The 17,804-nt window shown below is 34.2% G+C and overlaps 1 protein-coding gene across 3 annotated transcripts in view; it reads left to right on the top strand.

Annotated features, from left to right (window-relative positions):
- Positions 1–17,804, top strand: part of SOX6 (SRY-box 6) — a 499,579-nt gene that overhangs the window by 130,053 nt on the left and 351,722 nt on the right. The window lies entirely within an intron of this gene.

Genomic DNA, 17,804 nt, shown 5'->3' with positions numbered 1-17,804 from the left:
GGGATCACTGATGCATGAAGGCAATAGTTTCTCAAATACAAAGGATTTGAAAGATATAGTCATGTATTTTGTAGGATATAGGGGCTTAGACTTTTTATTTATTGTCTAGTTAATTTAAACAGTGATACATATTTTATTATACTAAATACTGCTCTGTTTAAAAATTAACTCTGAGAAAATGGCATATAGAAAATGGCCAAATTCTTGGACTGTTTTGGTTGAAAATCAAGAAAAGAAGTAAATAGCAGGAAGTCTGAATGGGTACCTACAGCTCAGGACTCTACTCTCCTTAGAAATATAGTTCTCAGCAACTGCAAATGCTGTATGCTTCTGATTTTCCTGTGTAAAGAGTGATTATTTCTCATCTGTACCCTTGTTGGGAAATAGTGGCATATATACTTTTACTCTGTGGTTTTATCTTGTTGACATTGTCGTAGTCACTGGTCCACTCAGCATTGGGTCATGAGTATATTGCAACTGGAAAATTTTTTCAGGGAACTTTTATTTATTGTAATTTGTAGAAATTGAGAAATTTTTTTTGTAGGGATTTTCATTTATTTACTTTGGGTCAACCTATATTTACATGAAGTTTTATTTAAAGGAAGTTAACATTTGTTTCATACCAAATACTCAATTTTTGCCCATACTGATTGAATTGATAGCGACAACCACTCTTCAATGAAGATGCATTGTCCTAATTTTACAGAAGGGGACATGGAAGCTCAGAGATTTAAGTAACTTTCAAGTTCATGGGCCAGTAAGTAAAAGGGCTAGGATTTAAAACCACATGGTAGTGCAGGTGCAGTGGCGCACACCTTTAATCCTAGGACTTTGACAAGCTGAGGTGGGAGGATCATTGAGGCCAGGAATTTGAGACCAGCCTGGAAACATAGTTAGGTCCAATCTCTAAAAGAAATTAAAAAATTATCCAGGTATGGTGTTGTATGTCTATAGTCCCAGCTACTAGGGAGGCTAAGGAAGGAGGATCATCTGAGCCCAGGAGTTCAAAGCTAAATGAGCTATGATTCTACCACTGCATTCTAGCCTGGACAGCATAGTGAGACCCTGTTTCTTAAAAAAAAAGAAAGAGATATAGACACTAAACCTTTCCATTATACCACAATTTTCCTATCTGGTAATAGATTGTTAAGACTGGTAGCTGTTCTCTAGTTCTAGGCACTATGGATGCAAATAAAGATTTGCTTTTGAAGAAATCTAAAAAGCTAATAGATTAGACATGATAAATGTAAAAGTTTTTTAGGGGACATTCTTTCTCAATTTTGGGAAATCGTGAGGTGGAGGTGGTACTTATGTGAGAAGAACAAACAAGACCAGATAAATAATGCAGGATTCTTTGTTGTAACAAACAAGATAGCTTGGGAAAACTACAAATTCTGTAGTTTGTTAGGTATGCAAACAGGTACTTGGTAAAGGACCCCTTAGAATCCAAGACAACAGGTAGTCATACTTGTCTTTAATGTTCACTCAAACAATTCTGTGCCATGATTCATGGAAATAATCAGATTCTCAGGTTCTCCTGGAGCTGTATATGGTAATGTATTACCAGCAAATGCAAGTGAGAAATTTAAAGCAAACAGCTCTAAGAAAAGGAGCAGGTGGTGGAGGTAGGGAGGGAGAAATACAAGATAGCAACACTTCAGTTATTTGTGAAAACAGACTATTTGGTGTGTACAAAATTGTAGAAATTTTGGTTGGTGGTAAAAACCTTTTTTCAGCTTTCATAGATAATTATAATTTATGAAAATTTATATCCTTGTATATGAGGGTTTTCTATTTCTTTTCCTTAGAAATTAGGAAATATGTAATGTTACATAGCAGTCAGATTTTAAGAGGATTCCTAAATTACTCTCCATTCCCTGAAATTAACCCTGGATGGGTAATGTGTTAAAGACATACTGTTCAAGCTCCTCACCTGTTTTCCCTCCAGACTATCCTCAACTTCACTTTTACAGTGCAACAGTTTCACTTATGTCTGATGTGTCTGGTGTGGCTTTGGTCAGAGCTGGAAGGTAGAAATTGGATCCTCTGGACCTTGAAATGACTGGGCAGTGACATTCTTACTTTATTTCACAATTGTCTGTATAAAAATATAATTAAATGGTGATCATCTAGGGTAACCAGAAAAAGCATGCTAAGGAAAGCATGGATAGCTATCAACCAACAAATATTTGTTAGAAAATTACTGTGTAAAAACTATAGTGGGCCTCCAAGCCTTGTGTGCCAATAGCTTTAACTACTTCCTTAACCAATTTTGTTGTCAAACTGCCCAGAATGAGAGTCAAATGGATTGGTTAGAGGATTATGTGCTCCACTTTTCTCTCGTTCACTTTTTAAAAATAGTTGTTAGCTAATAATTAAATACCTCCAACTCTAGAAGTAGAAAGGAAGGATTACGTAAAGATAGTAAATCCTTTGACTAAGCTCCGATTAAATGAGTATTTATGTATCTCCAACCAGAATATCCAATTCTACAGGAAGGGTATAAATTAGTAAAGATAATTCAGATGATAATGGAAAATAGTTAATAATGTATTTAATTTAGATTTCAGAAGCCTTTAATTCTAATAGTATCTTCCTTGGCATTAGGCACCTGGGTTCAAATTCTGCCTTTTGTATTTACTATGTATAACCTTAGGCAAGTTTTTATATATATATTTTTTTAATAAACAGCTTTGTGCCTTGTCTATAAACAGGGAGAATGACATTATCTAATCCTAGAGTTGCTTTGAAAAAATAAATGGGATAATGTATGTTGTAGTGTTTACTTAGCGTAATGACTGGTACTTCTGAGCATCTAGTAAAAACTATGTATCTTTTCAACCATAGTTCTAATATCCACCCATCCATTATCTTTTAGTCTTTTTAATGTTTCTAACAACATAGATTGATGGTTTTTCCCCCATGAAATATGTAGAACTTCTAAAATATGAGATGAATTTAATTATCCAACTTGTGTGGGTAGAAGAGACACCCCCAGAAAATCGATTTGTATACTGAGATCTAGAAGCTCTATTTTAAAACTACTTTCATGGCTACTTTTTTCTGGCTAAACATAATGCCCTAAATTTATTTCTACATATTTATTTAACAATATTTAAATAATTGGACAATATTTATGGAGTGTTTTCTTTATCCAAAGCATTGTACTAGATACTGTGGGAATACTGAAAGGCTTATGGTTCTGTTCTCATCCTTAAAAAGTTTATAATCTAATTGCGATTACTTATAAAATATGATGATATCATACATTTTAAAAAGATTATATGAGTAATAATATGCACACAGTGATAATATGCACTGTGTTGAAAGCATGGTATAAAAAAATAATTTCTCAGAACACTTACTAGAAATGGTCAGATTCTAGTTACCTGGAATAATCCCTGTTGGTTTCCTAGTGATAAGAATGAAAATTGAGGCCAGGAACAGTGGCTTAGGCCTGTAATCTTAGCACTCCGGGAGGCTGAGGCAGGGTGATCACTTGAAGTCAGGAGTTCAAGACCAGCCTGAGCAAAGTGAGAGCCAATCTGTACTAAAAATAGAAAAATTAGCTGGGCATGGTGGTGCATGCCTATAATCCCTCCCACCTACTCTGAAGACTGAGGCAGGAAAATTACTTGAGCCCAGATTTTGAGGTTGCTGTGAGATAGATCGAGGCCATGGAAATCTACCCCAGGAGGCAGAGCGTGAGACTTTGTCTCAAAAAAAAAAAAAAAAGAAAAGAAAAGAAAAAAAGAATGGAAACTGAGAGGCAAAGCTAAGCCTGGGAGGAAACAGTAAGTGAAGTTTATAAGTATAGTTAGAGTAGAAGGTTAAAGTATAGCTAAGTTTAGAAAGATTGGTTGGATATAAGTGGAGGGCCTTGAATTTTTTTTTTACAAGTATTATGGGGGTACAAATATTTTTGGTTACATGGATCACTTTTTTAATTCTTGAGTCATGGATGTAATTGTTTCTGTCACCCAGATAGAGTTCGTTGTACCCATTAGGTAGGTTTTTTTATTTTTTGCAGTTTTTGGCCTGGGCTGAGTTTGAACCTGCCACCTCTATATGGGGCTGGTGCCCTACTCCTCTGAGCCACAGGTGCTGCCCCTTATTAGGTAGGTTTTTCATCCTCTGCCCCCTGGTTTGATTTCTCTTAAGTTTTACTTCCCTCTAAGCACATGTGTGCTCTTCAGTTAGTTCTAATTTGATTACATGTGGTATTTGCTTTTCCAACAAAAAGGGTATCCAACCTTTTGTTTTTTCCTGCCACACATTGGAAGAAGAACAGTTATCTTGAGCCACACTTTAAATACACAAACACTAATTAAAGCTGATGGGCAAAATAAAGGTCCGTGCATAATTTTTGTGATATCCAACACCATAGATAAGCAAAACAGGCCTCAAATGGCCTACATGCTGCATATGAGCTGCAGGTTGGACATACCTGCTAGTACTTCACTTAGGATAGTGAACTCAGTTCCAGCCAAATTGTTGCAAAAGGCATTAAGTTATCCTTCTTCGTGGCTGAGTGGTATTCCATGCTATACATACATCACATTTTGTTAATCTACTCATGGATTGATAGGTACTTGGATTGATTCCACATTTATATAATTATGAATTGAGGTGCAGTAGACATTTGAGTGCTTTGTCTGTTTGATAAAATGACTTCTTTTCCTTTGGGTAAATAGCCAGTAGTGGGAGTGCTGGATTGAATAGTAGGTCTACTTTTAGATCTTTGAGGTATCTCCATATTGATTTACAGAGTTTGTTCTAATTTGCAGTCCCACCAACAGTATGGTAGTATCCTTTTCTCTCTGTATCCATACCAGCATCTATTGTTTTTGGACTTTTTAATAAAATCCATTTTAATAGGAGTGAGGTGATAGCTCACTGTCATTTTAATTTGCAATTCCCAGATGATTAGTGTTGTTAAACATTTTTTGATATATTTTTTAGCCATTTGTCTATCTTGTGAAAAGCTTCTGTTTGTGTCTTTGGCCTACGAGGTTGTTTGATTTTTTTCCTTGCTGATTTGCTTGAATTCTTTGTAGATTCTAATTATTAGCCTTAGATCTATAGCTTGTGAATATTTTCTCCTATTCTGAGGTTGTTTATTTTTTCTTTTGATTATTTCTTTGGCTGTGCAGAGCTTTTCAATTCAAGTTTCATTTGTTAATTTTTTCTTGTTACTGTGGTGGCCATTGGGATCTTAGTCATTAATTCTTTGCCTAGGCTAATATCTAGATTTTTTTTCAACATTTTCTTGCAGAGTTCTTATGGTGTCATGCCTTACATTTATCTATCTAATTAATTTTTGTGAGTGGTGAGAGATAGATGTCCTGTTGGATTCTTCTATATGTGGTTATCCACATTTTCCAGCACCATGTATTGGATAGGGATACTTTTCTCCAGTGTGCTTTTTTAAAGATTAGTTGTCTACATGTGGATGGTTTTATATCTGAGATTTTGTTCCATTGGTCTTTGTCTCTCTTTTCATGCTAATATTGTGCTGTTTTGGTTATTATAGCCTTGTAGTATAGTTTGCAGTCTGATAATACAATGCCTCCAAAACTGTTCCTTTGGCTTAAGATTTCCTTGTCTATTCAGGCTCTTTTCAGGTTCCAAACAATTCATAGAATTCTTTTTTCTAGATTTGTGAAATATGGTCTTGTTATATTGATGGGGATTGTATTGAATCTGTAAATCATGTTTGGTAGCACGGTCACTTTAACAATTTTGATTCTACTGATCCATGAACATGATATAGTTTTCTATTTGTTTATATCCTCTGTGGTTTCTTTTCTTAGTGTTTCATAGTTCTGTTTGTAGAGAACTTTCACCTCCTTAGTTAAGTGTATCCCTCAGGATTTTATTTTCATTGTAGCTATTGTGAATGGCAGTGAGCCTTTGATTTGACTCTCAGCATGACTGTTATTGGTGTATAGGAATGCTATTGATTTGTGTACATTAGTTGTGTACACTGAAACTTTGCTGAATTTGTTTATCAATTCCAGGACTGTCTTGGTAGAATCGTTGGGGTTTTCTAAGTGTAAGATCATATTGTTAGCAAAAAGTGATAGTTTGGCCTCTTATTTCCCAATTTGAATACTCTTAATTTCTTTCTCTTGCTAATTATTTTAGCTAGGACTTCTAGCTGTATGTTGAAAAGAAGTGGTACAATGGACATCGTTGCCTTGGTCCAGTTCTTAGTGGGAATATTTTCAGCCTTTTCCCATTGAGTATAATGTGGGCTATAGATTTGTCATGTATATGGCTTTTATAATTTTGAGGTAATTTCCTTCGATGCCTACTTTGTTGAAGGTTTTTATCATGAAAGAATGCTGAGTTTTGTTGAATGCTTTTTCTGCATTTATTGAGAATCTTTTTCTGCATGGTTTATTTTTGCTTTTGTTTATGTGGTGGATCACATTTATGTATTTATGTATGTTGAATCATCTTTGTATCCCTGGAAGGAAGCCCAATGGTCATGGTAGATTATTTTTTTAACGTGCTGCTGAATTCAGTTTGGTAGTATTTTATAGGGGATTTTTGCATCTATCTTCATCAGGGATACTGTTCTGCAGTTTTTTTGCAGTGTCCATCCCTGGCTTTGGAATCCTTGTTATACTGGCTTTGTAGCATGAATTGAGGAGGTTACATTCTTCTCAATGTTATGGAATAACTTCTGTAGTATGGGTATCAGCTCTTCTTCTTTTTTTTAACAGAATCTCACTATATTGCCCTCAGTAGTGTCATAGCTCAGAGCAACCTTCAACTCCTGGGCTTAAGTGATCCTTCTTCTCTCAGCCACCTGAGTAGCTAGGAGTACAGGTGCCCGCCACAACTCCCAGCTAGTTTTTTACAGATGGGGGTCTCACTCTTGCTCACGCTGGTCTTGAACTCCTGAACTCCAGCAATCCACCTGTCTCGGCCTCTGAGAGTGCTAATATTATAGGCGTGAGCCACCTTGCCTGGCCTTCTTTGGTTTTTAACTTTATTCTGTCATCAGAGAAGAGCACCATTGGTTTTTGATCAGGAGGGTGGCCTAAATAATAGTAAGATTTATTGGGATAGAGTGGGGAGATACTGAAATTAGGAAAACTAATTTAGAGTCTGTTGTAAGAGTTTAGATATGGGGTATAATAAAGCCCTTTACTGAGGTGATTATAAATATACTAAAAAAGATGAGCATGAGAAATATTATTAATGAAGAGTTGATGGAGCTTCATTGCCAGGCTGGCAATGAGAAACAAGGATAAAAAAGAGGAGATGGATATAGTGTTCGTGTTTTGAACCTGGGTGGTTCTGAGAATGATAACTCTTCTGGGTGTTAATGAATCAGGGAAGTTGTAGAGGAAAATAGTGATTAGTTTTAGGTTGTTTAATATAAAATTGCAGAGTATTTCTTGGTATAAACATTTTATAGTCATTTGAGGATTGTCTTTTCAGGGAGATAGGATAGAGTTTAGTTTGGGGGACATAGATATATTAATCATATGAATTGGATGTTAAGTAATGAGATGTTTGGTAGAAAGAGTATAGAGAAAGAATAAAGTTTAGATTGGAAGCATTCACATGTGAATAATATTTTTTATGTTTATCTATTCACTTCAATTTAAAACAATAAGTTATTTTCGCATCTCTCCTTCTTTGCCTTTTCCTCTCCTGCCCCCCCCCAATATTATTGATGTCTACAATGTGTTGTGCACTGTTCTGTGCCCAGGGATCCAGTCATGAACAAGACAGACGTGATCCTGATTCTCATGGTGCTTATAGAATAAGCTTATTTTATTTTTATCAGACAAATTCTTTTGATGATTTGTCTTTTCTCCCCCATTTATCATAAGCTTCTGATAGTGTCTATGCAAGCATTCATCTCCCAGGGTCTTGTTGATACTTTTTACTATATTTACTATATTGTAAGCAGTATTCTGTAGGAGTATCATTTCTGGAATGTATTAAATTATCTACTGCTGAAGTTCAAAAATACCAATTGCAATCCCCCTTGCCTGGGAGGGTTTTATTGTGTTAAACTTTTAAGTATAAGGTCTCGTGAAAAAAGTTTATTGCTCGAGTTGTAAGAGCAGAGAAAGAGAGGTTTTCCTAAAACACTCTTATTTCTTACATCCAAATACATCTCTTAATAATGTGAAATTTATCACAAATCACAATACAACTTGCACCTAGATATAGGACTTTTCCTTTCTCCTGTTTCTCTCTGTCCTTTTCCTACTTCTGATTTAGCCACGAAATTCACCCAACATCTTCATCTCCCTATTTCTTCTATCCTTCCCTATGAAAATGGAGGAATGGAGAAAGAGAAATACCATGCAAGATTGACTGGCCAGTTCAGATTGATGTAAGACAAAAACATTACTCTAAGGAGTGAAATATCAGATTGAAAATGTCTGAATTTGTGTTTGTGTTCTAACATGCATGCTCAGGAAATCTTATGCTGTTGATGGTCCCCAGTTCATTCTGGCTTTACCCTGGGGTAGTGCTTTCCCCTCTTCCACCAAACTGGTCCATTTTGTGTTACGTGATTATAAAATGATCTTAATGAGGACAGAGGTGTCAGGGAAAAACGAAATATCAGGCATTATCTGTATAACATGATTTTCTGATAAATAGAAGGACATTACTGATGAAAGGAAAAAATCCTATATTGAGAATGATGAGAATGTTTTTGCTACGTTAGAATGAATGATGTAACTTTGAAATTTTAAATCTTGAGTTAGAAATGAAATGAAATCACTTTTCTAAGAGAGCTTTTAAAATGCAGTTTGGAGCATCATCTATATTAATGGTATTAATTTTTATTCGTATCTTAAGAATTTTCAGGCTGTGAGAGAACCTTGTCAACTTTTTAGTCCTTTAATACAAACTTAGCTTGGGCTACTTAGATCACTTTGGAAGTCAGCCAGTCTGGTCATCACATTTGGACAAGAATTCCAGATGCTGAGTGTTTTAAAAATAGTTGTGGATATGTACCCTGTCCTTGGTTATTTTTCTAAACTTGTATAGAGATACTAAATCATTTTTGTGAGGTAAATTTTCAACTACAAAAATACAGGCTACTTTTGAAGACAAAAATAAAGCATAACTCTTAAGGAAAAATTAAGAAAAAAGCTTTTGAGATTGGCTTTGCCCTGTCTTTTTCACCCTTTAGAAAGGTTTGTAGGCTAGCAAGATATCTCGGAAAGAGAAGTTTTATAATGGACATGGTGTGTAGGCCTATGTGCTATGTCTGGAAAGTTGTAGTGTCTTATTGGTATTTGTAGTCACTTTTTAAAAAAAATTAAATCTATGTACATTAATTAAAGCTATGTACATTAATGCAATTATGGGGTACAATGTGCTAGTTTTATGTACAATTTGAAATACTTTCATCAAACTGATTAATACAGCCTTCACCACATTTTCTTATTGTGTTATTTAGGTAGAATATAAATATCTTAACACAGTAACTAACATGTACCCTTGTAAAATGCACTGTAGGTGTGGTCTCACCAATTACCCTTCCTTCACCCATCCTCCTCCCTCCTGCCTCTCCACTTTCTCCTTCATCTTGGGCTATAGTTGGGTTATAGCTTTCATTTGGAAATGTGGGTGCTTATGAATTAGTTTCATAGTAGGGCTGAGTACGTTGGATACTTTTTCTTCCATTCTTGAGATACTTTGCTAAGAAGATTATGTTCCAGCTCCATCCATGTAAGCATGGAAGAGGTAAAGTCTCCATCTTTTTAAAGGCTGCATAATATTCCATGGTATCCATATACCACGATTTATTAATCCATTCATGCGTCGATGGGCACTTGGGCTTCTTCCATGACTTAGCAATTATGAATTGGGCTGCAATAAACATTCTGGTGCAAATATCTTTGCTGTAAAGTGATTTTTGGTTCTTTGGATACATACGTAAGAGAGGAGTTGAAGGATCAAATGGCAGGTCTATTTTTGGATCCCTAAGTGATCTCCAAACATCTTTCCAAAAGGAACATATTAGATTGCATTCCCACCAGCAGTGTAGAAGTGTTCCCTTTTCTCCACGCCAACATCTATGGTTTTGGGATTTCATGATGTGGGTTAATCTTACTGGAGTTAGATGATATCTCAGAGTGGTTTTGATTTGCATTTCTTTGATGATTAAGGATGATGAGCATTTTTCATGTGTCTGTAGGCCATGCGCCTGTCTTCTTCAGAAAAGTTTCTCTTTAAGTCCCTTGCGCACACTGAGATGGGATCGCTTTTTTTTTTTTCTTGCTAATACGTTTGAGTTCTCTGTGGATGGGTATTAAACCTTTGTCAGAGACATAACCTGCAAACATCTTCTCCCATTCTGAGGGCTGTCTGCTTGCTTTACTTATTGTGTTCTTGGCTGTGCAGAAGATTTTTAGTTTGAATGAATTGGTTTTTCTTGTTATTTTCTATTTTATTTTATTTTATTATTTGTTGTATTGAGATAGAGTCTCTCTTTCTCATCCTGGGTAGAGCACCATGCGTCATCATAGCTTACAGCAAACTTAAACTCTTGAGCTCAAATGTTCTTCTTGCCTCAACCTCCTGAGTAGCTGGGACTTCAGGTGCCTGCCACAGTGCTGGCTATTTTATTTTTATTTAATGTAAGACTAATAACTCTTATTGTTAAATAATATAAAAGTTGCATCATAGCATTTAGTAATAAAATGCTCTCCTTTTGGGGAGAAGCTAGATAGATGTGTTTACTCTGTAGAGAGATTTAGATTTGATTTTTTGTTTTCTTCATGGTAATTATGTTTGCACTTTGCTGATCACTAGTTGTGCATTATTACAATGGAAGGTGACAATTTGATTGTCTTCAATTGGAGAAACAAGTAATTTTATATTCACCAAGCTGTCAGGTAACACTAACTCACAGTACTAAGAGCTCCTGGCAATGCAGCTTGGCACCTATATTTAACTGCTTTGATGCTTGTGTAACCTCTGCTGAATCAGAAATACTTTGCCTGCTGGAAATGGTTTTCAGGGTTGTACAATGAGGTTTTCATTAAGTAGACAAACTGAAAATGAACTGCAAAGCCATGGTTGTTTCTCTCCTCCCCTTTCACCTTCTCCCGTCTTCCCTCCTGTCCCCTTGCCCTTCCTCTTTACTCTCCCTCCTTCCCCTTTCTCTTCTTCTTGTTCTTCTTTGGGAACCAGAAATTTACACCTTGTTTCATTACATGAAAGAGAGGGATCGCTGGATTGCTTTATTTAGCTTCTTTATATAATTTGGTTCAATGTTACCATGTGTGATTTTTACATTTTGAAATAATCAGTATATATTGGTTTTCATTTTTCTCTTTTTTTCTGACAATGTTAAACAAAGAGCGAAAATAGGGGAGTAGAAAAGTATACAGTGACAGCTTCCTATGCCTTCTCTCTGAGAAGTTATTGTTCTGGTTATGACTTTTAATAATCCTATAATTGGGCTTCCACATTAGAGGGTCAGTTTCAAGCTGACAAAGACATGTCTGTTATTAACTTTAAAAATTATAGTTCTCATTTCATATGGAGAGGAGATTCAAAGTGAACCTATATAAATAAATTCATTCTGCCATTATTTTAGACAGCTTTCTTTCATTCAAGCCACCTCGAGGTCTTTTAGTTGAGCTATAAAGTCATTGTGTTTGATTAAAATTCTCTAAGTTTCTGTGTATTTATAGTAACCTTTGTTTGGTTTCACTCTTATTGTTAACTCATGGATTTTATTTATAAACTATGGACCTGGCTTTCCAAAGCAAAAATCTCAACAAGTTATGACTCGTAGATAAACTGTGTGAAAACTCAGAATTATTTCTACTAAGCAAAAAAGCATAGATAGAGGTTACTTGCAGTCAAGTTGTTTTGATCCCAGGAAGAAACTAGATATTCAGGGACACATGTAATAATTATAGATTTTCCATAGGCAGTCAGTCGTTAGGCTGGTTGTCTGTCTCTTCCAGCAGATACTAACCAATTAGACAGAGGTGGTTACGTGATGTAACATTATCAGGAGAAACAATTCATGAGTCAAAGCATTCCAAGACATATGAGCTCTAGTCCAAAGAACAGTCTTAAGCTATATAAAGTGACAGCAATATTGTCAGCTAAATATAAACTCTAGAAACACAAACTTTGATGACTTGAGAAGAATCTGTTCCAGGTAGTTCCTATTTTGTAAGAACCTCAGAGGGCCTTTGGAGACAATTTTGGTGCTTTGGTATGAAAAGATTGAAAGCCTTAGAAAAGTCAAAACCCATTAATTAAAACTCTTTTGTAGACATACTTAAAGGACTTTAAGTGTATTTCATTGGCTTCATCTCTATTGATTTGACAGCTAACTCAAATCAGTTGAGTTTTCTTCCACAAGTAGCGTGTCTATACATTACCATATGTGTTATGAAAGAGCTGCTACAAACTCTAGAAGATAGGTTTATAACTTTCCAAAACAGTTCTGAAAACAGTTACCTTTTTCCCTCCTAATTTTAAAAATTGCTATTAAACACATGGGAAGAATCTGGCAAAAGCCAAGGGAAGTTTGGAGATAGAATTGGGGAGAGGAGGTGGTAGTGCTGTGTAAAACAATATAAAGAATCACTGACAACCCTCATACTTTATTAGAACAAAGCAGGGAAAATTTTAAAAGGATGCTTTCATTTTAATGTCTAGAATTGGGGCATTTCCTTTAACCCCCCCTCGTCAAGATTTTTAAATGTGGGAATTAAGAGATATATGAAGAGGGTTTTAAAATCATTCTTTGCCCTAGGCTGGGTGAATTGGCATCTTTTGTAGGAGTTTCTGGGTATTGTGCATTTTGGCAACTAAATATATTTGTTATTCATGTTCCTTAAAATGAGAGCCACTGGGTTATATTTTTGGAAAATTGGTTGTTTATTTCTAAGTATCAGATCAAATACAGCATTAAATTAACGGTGATTTATCTGACTGAAATAAGTCTACTTTGGTAGCTTGGGGCTGAGCTGCAAAAATAAATGTGAGTGTTGACCTGAAATTTTTATTTTTTTAAATAAGTAAACCAACTATTTAAAATGTTGCTTTATGTTAAAAACAGGACTTCTTTTGAATAAATGTAACACACCTAAAAGTGAGTGTCATTTGATAATAATTGTGGGTGTAATGAAAATATTTTTAAAAATCAGGTTAAAAATACTGTTTCGATGATTTCTGTGGCTCTTTTGAATAGTTGTGTAAGATGAATTCTTTCCAAAACTAATTTAGAAAATGTAATTTTGAGTGATTATGCCTTATGAAAAAGTTTAAAAGTTTAAAGTTGTTTTAAAACAATTCTAACTTTTAAGCATATACAAATAACAAATAATGATTTTTTAAAAAACAATCACATCAAATCAGAAAGGTTGTTAAACATACACTATTCTGAGAGAGGGGACTTACTGTACACATATCCAGCATCCTCCTCATTTCATAAAGTCTTGGGCCAACCAATTTTGATTCCTTGTTGGAGAACAGAAAATTTACTGTCTGAGTAATTCTGTAATGGCCCAAACACTTAGATATTATACTGGTGTTTTGGAGTGAAATAATTATCACCTTTCTAGAGGCATTCCTACTGACTTCCTAGAGAACATGATCAGTTACGGGAGGCTTTATCGCCAACAATCTCATTTCCAAAAGTCCTGAGCCTGAAGTTCTTCTCAATGGCCTGGCATCCTAGGAATTCACTTTATCTGTTGGGCAGAGACATTTCAGACCCATGGAACATATGATGGGAATTTAGTTTTATGTGTCCCAAAGATATTTAATTCTCCTTGGAGGTTTTACTTGATAATAGCTATGCCCCAGAAAACCATCTTGTTTAACCAATGTGATAAGTTGACAATGTAGTTTTTCTCTCTGATTATAATGTACTCTGTGTAGTCAATACACTAGTACCATGTGAGTGTAATTTCCTCTTTTATTTTATCTCCAATGCACTGTATTATAAATAAACAGTTAAAAAAAACACCAAACAAATCTGTTGCATCTCCTTTTAAGATTGTACCACTGTAGACACTTGTTCTAGTAAAGTAGAATTGGGCGCATTTGATTGCATTTAAATTTTTCATGCTTCAGCAGTTTGGCTGGGAGCACAGTAAAGAAAAATCCCATGAGCGAGGATAGTTTAGAATAATAGAACTTGATTTTGTGTATTATAGCGGCAACATTTGCGCTGCTTTAGTTAGGGTTGTGTCAGCACTTCCATTATAAACCCCTGTTTTCAGGGGGTATAACTAGGGAGATTTTTTAAAAATACAAATTAAAAAAACAATTCTTTTGAATGATTTTTAAGTTATTATAGTGCAAAAATAAAACAAAGTAAAGTCACATAGAAATTGACCACTTCCACAAGGATTTTGGCTTTATTTTGCTTATTAGTTGTACATGGCAGGAGTAGTTTATGGTAAGGTGCTATTCGAATACATTGAGGGTGAAAATTTTTGTAATGGAAAATTACTTAAATGACTATGAAAATAAGAGTAAGCATCCCTTGTGACATTTTAAAACATTAAAGCAAGGGTGTATATGATCTATGAGTTTCTAAAGGAGAGTAGTTATGATGCAGTGGTTATAGTAAAGGTAAGTATCTAGTCAAGTATCTTTGTAGTTTCTAGAATAAAGTTTAGTTGGTCTTGTAAAATGTTTTAAAGAGGAAAGCTAAAATAAAGAAATGAATGAGATGTAATCAGCAAATTGAAGGGTTATTTAATAAAGTAATTGTATAAAAACCCAGTATATCAAATCTAGTAATCAGTAAATCTAAAGTTTATTTAATAAATTATGCATTAAAAATATATTTTTTGCACATTTTAATTTAAGAAAACAACAAAACCACCACCCAAAACAAAAAACAAAGAGACTAGCAGTAAAAAAACAAACCTGAAGAAAAAGCCAGCAGTTTATCAAAAGGACATGTTCAAGGAAAACACCTTGCTGAAAGAACAAAAATCATCTTTTTCTCTGCTGACAATGGTTTTGAGAACTGTAATAAAGTAAAGGGAAGAAATTAAATAAAATATGTTTTGGAAAAGTATTCTTGGAACAAAAACATGTTCAATGTTAAGTATGCATTCCTTGGTTGTTCTGACCTTCCCCCTTTCCCTTTTCTCCTAATGATGTTGTGAACTGAAGATGAACAGTCTGATTTAATATGGCTTTTTTTTTTTTTTTGCCAGTCTATCGTTTATTTGCAACCTTGATACGTATTTGTATTTGTAGGTGCAAAACAAAAGACAAATCGTGTGATGTTATAAATAGGTAGCTTTCCTGAATGGTCACTGAAGGAATCACCAGAAGACTGTTGATGAAGTAGAGGTGAAGCCTTTCCTCACTAATTGTATTCAGCGTGTAATTTCTAAACTTCCCTCTGAATTTTGATTTTCAATTAACACTCCCCATTTGAAGATAATTTTCTATTTAATGTAATTGCAGGAAATAATTTATTGGCTGATTAAGACTGAGGACCCAGCCTTCCTTAAGAAAACACTCTAACAAACCTGCCTTTAAACTCAACTCATAGCTTTGGACAGATTTAGTCTATTTTTACAGCTGCATGGTTGTATTTAATTAGGATTGTGCACTATTGTTCACTGGTGCAGTTGTAGTTGAGATTATTCTTAAGAGACTTTTCATTTTGGTTTTTGTCATGATTAATTTATACTGAAGCAATAATCACAGATATTGCTATTGGAAGGAGCCAATTCACTTTATAATAGGATGTTTGTTTGGGGAGTTAAAGTCACTCTGAGTTTTGGATTATGACTTTCAATTGTTTTTAACTGTTTATCAAACTGGAAATAAACTCATTGTTTTGTTTTTAATATGAGTGATTATCAATACTGTGATGATCTGAACTGTGAAAACACTTTTGTTTGCAGCAAGCATTAAACTGCAGAACAGTTATAATTTGTCTGGTTTTACTGTAGTAGTTATGGGACCAGTAAAGTAAGTTCTACAGTGATTCTTGTACACTAGGAGACATCCCTTGGTTATCGTTTTCTGTAATTACATATACATTTGTCCATTTCTTAGTATTGCTATTAGTCAGTATTTTGATATAGTACATTTTAGAACATTTAATTTATTTCTCCTTAGTGAAAATATAGGCATTATTCTGTGCTCCTGTCTCCCCATTTTATTTTCTAGTATCAAGTCTAATAGATAAAATTTTTATTATTTGTAGAATGATTATTATGAGTAGGTATCAGCATTTTAATATGTTTCAAAGCACTTCAAAAGACTGTAATACTTTTATTTAGAACTATGCATAATTAGATTAGCTGATCTTATATTAATTTTTTTCACTGTAGGATACTAAATCTGAGCCCCCTCATTAATTGTGAGAAATTTAGCATTAGCTGTTAAATCCTATGTGAAACATGGGCTGCTACATAAAAACTACTGTTTAAATTGGAATTAACTTAATTATTTTTCTTTACACTTGATATTTCCTTCACTGCAATATTCATGAAAGCATGTGACAGATTTGTAAATTTAACTGTTAATCTCAGATTTCTAGACCCTTTAATCAGTATTTATTTGTCTGTAGAAACAGTACTAGCAAGTTAATGATTTGCTAATTTGAAAAATGCTCATGTGGTTTCCTATGTTAACTGATTTGTGCATTTTTTAAAAAATGGTATGAAATCAATTAATGTTAAAGAGCAATTAAGGTGTAGATTTTATTCCTTTCATTACACAGCAGTTTTGGAGCTAAAGATGCAATAAACTAAAAACAGCCTAAAGTTTGGAAAAAATACTCAATTGCTTCTTCTGTTAAGTTATACACTTTTAGTGGTTCTATTTCTAATCATTTTGCTAAGAAATTTTTCTTGATAAAGTAATATTCTAAAAGTTTTTACATTCTCTTTAATAATCATGATTTTTAAATTTTATTGAAAGCATATAATGCAGATCTTATTATGCAGAGTGTAGTTGATGTTTATTTGTGAGTACATTAATGAATATTTAGTATTGTTTTGGAGGTTTTAAACAATATGTATAGTAGGCATATTACTGTTTTCATAATGAATGCTTTGGATTTTGACTTTACACTCTGACATAAAATAGATGAATAGCTATTTCAGATACTCAATTCAAATGCTACAGAATTACCTTAAGACTAATCTAACAGTTAGCCTCTCAATTAATATGTCACCCAAAAGTTAAGTTACGGTAGTTGACACATCTTGAAGGTCTTTAGAAAAGCTTTAGATAATGCTTAGTAGTGTTAGTCTTAGCTCTTGTAATACAAGGTGTAAACTAAGAAGTCAACACTAGATTTACTTAGGACTTCCATTGTGTGTTATTTACTCTCCTGATTGTATTTTCCTATATAGACTTCATTTGTTCCTACATAAGAAGAGAAATCGGAGAAATTTAGATATTTGTGCTTTCAACTCATTCTGCAGACTGGTTCATTTGCCAGGTCATTCATTCAATGTTTTCATTGATAGCCATCAACCTAATTACTCTCAAGAAGCTTATAATTCAGTTGGAAGAACTGGAAGGACAAATATACATATACATACACTGTACATTATGAAAACTTATTCCACAAAAATTTCATTTGTGGAATGAGTTTTGTGGATTGTTAAGAGAGAAATTATGCAGCAATTACTGGGAAGAGGATTGCTAGGTGAAAAGCAAAGAAGAAAAGCTAGACAGATAAGCTAAGAGATCTTTTACAATGATTTAGTGTAGACATTAAGTTATCTCTAAAGTTAAATAACTTTTCTTTTTTCCTGAATTAGTCAAATCCAAGGGATAGTTTACTCTTTTGC

This window comes from Otolemur garnettii, unplaced genomic scaffold (genome assembly GCF_000181295.1).
Source record: "Otolemur garnettii isolate 467f Iridium unplaced genomic scaffold, OtoGar3 scaffold00001, whole genome shotgun sequence".
Taxonomy (NCBI): Eukaryota; Metazoa; Chordata; class Mammalia; order Primates; family Galagidae; genus Otolemur; species Otolemur garnettii.
The sequence above is the reverse complement of the archived record's forward strand: the minus strand, read 5'-3'. Positions and strand labels throughout refer to the sequence as shown.